At 37.5% G+C, this 3,848-nt stretch overlaps 1 pseudogene; it reads right to left on the reverse strand.

The window, feature by feature from the left end:
* Positions 1 to 2,456: 2,456 nt before the first annotated feature.
* LOC103582468 lies at positions 2,457 to 2,929 on the reverse strand (annotated as a pseudogene).
* Positions 2,930 to 3,848: the final 919 nt, after the last annotated feature.

The following is a 3,848-nucleotide window of genomic DNA, read 5'->3' on the forward strand; positions in this document are numbered from 1 at the left end:
TAAACCTTGAAAACATTGTATCAGGTGAAATAAGCCAGACACCAAGGACAAATATTGTATAATCACACTTATATGAGGTATGTAGAATAGTCAAATTCATACAGACAGAAGCTAGAATGGAGGTTACCAGGGACTGGAGGAAGGGAGGACTGGGGAGATATTATTTAATGGGTACCAATTTTCAGTTTGAAAAGATGAAAAAGTTCTAGAGATGGATGGTGGTAATGGTTGCATAGCAATGTGAATGTACTGATGCCACTGAAATACCTAAAAGTGGCTAAAATGGTGAATTTTATGTTACATGTTTTATCACAATAATGATATACATAATATATATATTATCTACTGTTATTTATCTTCATTTGTATTTAATAGTAGTTATGTTTAAAAGTCCTATAAAAGAATTTCTTAAAACCAGAGATTAAAGAAGGGGAAGTTAGACTTTAAGGTACAACGGCAAGATGAAAAGAAATCTGTTCCCTATGCTCCCAAATCCCAATTAAAATAATCAAAGGAAAAAAAAATTTTTTTAAATAAGAATTTATGCCAGATAAGGTAGACTAGGATATGATTAATGGAAGGTCGTATGAGAGGATTTATCATTCTCCTTGATAAGAAAGTGGTATAGTTCTAAGTTAGGGTGATTCTGTCAGAACCCAAATAATATTTCTGAAGTTGGAGAGTTGAGAGCAAGAAGCCAGGTTGGTTCATGGAACAGGTGGGAAAACTTTCCATTTTGGAAATCCTTTCAGCATTGTGGAACAACTACATTGAGAAGCAACTGAGTGAAAAGGTCTAAAGGCAATTACCATTATACAACATAGGAAGAAGTAAGTATTTGGGCCTTTTCCTGCTGAGCCAGACGGTGGCTAGCAACCAAATGGACACCAGATACAGTCCCATCATGTACCCAGAAAGGAGGTCAGGCCAAAGAGTAAATTGGGTGTGGAAAAATGATCTTTGGCATGAAAGATTTGCCGAACACAGTGAAAGGTATACAGAGACAAATGTCCCCAATGAGGACGACCTGCTCCCAACTATTTCCCTCAGTTTACTGGAACACTGAACTAGTAATATAAAGTTAAAGTAGTCAAACCTCCAGCTCTTCAAACTACAGTACAAAGGTGGACATATAACAGTATATAAATGTTAGTACTTATAATAGTATGCAGGTGGACAGTGAAATATATGAGAAGAATATGCTCATATTAATTTGGGGCCAATCTCAGGCCTAAGTACACTCCTTCCCCTTGATGTGGGGAGAAGAAAACGAGCAAACATGGGTCCTACAAAAGATTCTACAGTGTAAGTGAATGAAAATAACAAAGCTGTGGGCGAAAACATACATGTAAAAATATTTGTTATTGAAAAATATTTGCACTCAAAAGATCAAAAAATCTATAAAAGAGATAAAAGATGAAATGTGATTAGAGACAGAGCTGGTCCTATAATGTAAGACACTAATAAAACCATAATAAATTAGTCCAAACAAAAATTGTGCAGATCACAGTCTGTGAGTGAAAAATAGGAGAATATAAATTAATAATAAGGTGGAAGCAAAAATTCTACCTACGCTTAATAAAAAAGTAAACCTTCTTGAATGACCCTTGAATGAAAAAAGCAACCAGAACTGCAATTACATAATTTATTTTTTTGTGGGCAACTAATTTTTCATTTATTTTTTTCCATATTGTTTACTTGAACTATTTCTTCTTATCAAAAATTCTGTTTTCTTTTGGGTTGATTCTGCTCTTTGATATATCTAATGTGTTTCTCATTTCTGAAATAATAGGTTTTTTTCTTATTTTTTTCTTTGACTCTGCCAACTACTTTTTATTTCATTCTGTGTCCATTTATCTCCTGTTAAAATTTATTATAGAGTTGATATTCTCTCTAATTTCGTTTAGAGTGTGAAGTGTTTGTGGTTTAGTTTCTTTTCTTTTCTTTTTTTCTTTGTCTTTTTGTCTTTTTTCGTGACCAGCAACGGATCGCAATCCTCAGTGTCGCGCCCGTACCGGGCCGGGACCGGCAACGGGATCGCAACTCTCGGTGTTGCGCCCGCACCTCGCTCAGCCAGTGAGCGGGAACCGGTCTGTATGTGGGATCCAAACCCTCGGCGGGAGCGCCACCACGCTCCCAAGCGGCGCACTGTAGCAGTGCGCCCCCGGGCCAGCCCTCTTTTTTTTTTTTTAACTAGATAAAGAACTTTATTTACCTTTGTTTCAAACTTTATTCCCAGGCTTCTTCAGCTTAATTAGCTCCAAAGAATGAATTGCATATAAGTGAAAACTGAAAAGAGCTGCAGTGTCCAAGGGCTTGGGTTTAAAAATATTAGAGATCTAGATTTTATCAGATCCTTAAACAAAACAATTTTAAAAAGCAGTTATAATATAAAATAGCAGCTCCCAGAAACTTCAAGTTTTAGCTTCTTCCGAAGTTCACCCAATTCAATTTACCTCATTCTTGGAAGCCTCCTCAAAACTATCCGCAAGATCTGGGGAACTTCATCATCATTGTCTTCTCCAGTAGCAAGTGGTGCTTTTCTGTGCACAGATTGTTTGGGCAGAGCTTCAGCCAATCTCCTGAAACTAGTGAGACTGTCTGCACCAAGCTGGTTTGAGATGCTAGGTAGCATTTCTGTCAGCTGCTTTGTCTCAGCGTGGACTGTAACGGTGAAAGTGTTTGCTGCCAGAGATGCCTGAACTTTAGGGTTGGTAAAGTGGATCAGTGTTCCTTGGTTTGTAAACACATTCACTTCAATACCAGAGCTATTGTTTACCTCTAACTTCTTTAAGGAGAACTGAGGTTTTTTATCATCTGCTGTAGCTGTTCTGTGATCTTCCTTCGGTCTGCAAGCAGCTCCTTTCCCACGAATGTGCACTTGTGCCTGCAGTTTGGCAAGTTTTTCCTGGTTCATGATAGTTTCTTACATCTTCTTAGGGTGGAAAAGGGGCCGTGTGGAGGACTAAGGTTGGCGCTCAGGAGTCTTGGGCAGACCAACTGAGATTAGGCACACATGTGTGGGAGGCAGTTTAATTTCTTTCTCGGTTTTCTGGGATAAAACTTTCAGAAAAAACTTTATTTTTTGAGCACAGAACTTAGACTTCTTTCATTGGAGACTTTGTTTTCTTTTTTAGCTTACTCATTTCTGAAAGACAGTTCTAAAGTTTTTTGTTTGTCTAAAAATGGAGGTAGGTGGCTTCTCCTTGAACCTTCTCCCTGTCTACCTGGGCTTTACTCTCCTTTTACACATAAGCATGAGGAGCATGGATTATTAACCCATCAGCAGTTTAGGAGAATTGAGGGGAGAGCAAGGCTGGGGCCTTTCTAGCTGCAGTGACCAAAGTTTGAGTTTGACCTCCTTCATTATTTTTCCTTTTTTTTTTAATTGAAACATAATTGATTGTACGTATCTGTGGGGTGCCACATTGAATATCAATACCTGTATACAATATGTGATACTCATTCTTCATTCTGTACTTACTAACCCTGAAGGACACCTTTGAATATTTTTTCTTGAAACGTAATTAATTATATGTATTTGTAGGGTACAGATTAAAATATCAATACATGTGTACAAAATATGGTGATCAAATCAGGATAATTAGTATATTCATGTTTACAAAATATAATCAATCTTTGTTTCCATTAACTAATTTCTCACTAACCCCCTTCCCCGTCCCCTTTCCCCTTCCCACATGTAATAACCACAGGTCTATTCTCTTTGTTTTGAAAGTTCAATGTATTATTGTGATTGTTCTTTCCTTCCTTCCTTCCTTCCTTCCTTTCCTTCTCTTTCCTTCCTTCCTTCCTTCCTTCCTTCCTTCCTTCCTTCCTTCCTTCCTTCC

This window comes from Galeopterus variegatus, unplaced genomic scaffold (genome assembly GCF_000696425.1).
Source record: "Galeopterus variegatus unplaced genomic scaffold, G_variegatus-3.0.2 Scaffold16375, whole genome shotgun sequence".
Taxonomy (NCBI): Eukaryota; Metazoa; Chordata; class Mammalia; order Dermoptera; family Cynocephalidae; genus Galeopterus; species Galeopterus variegatus.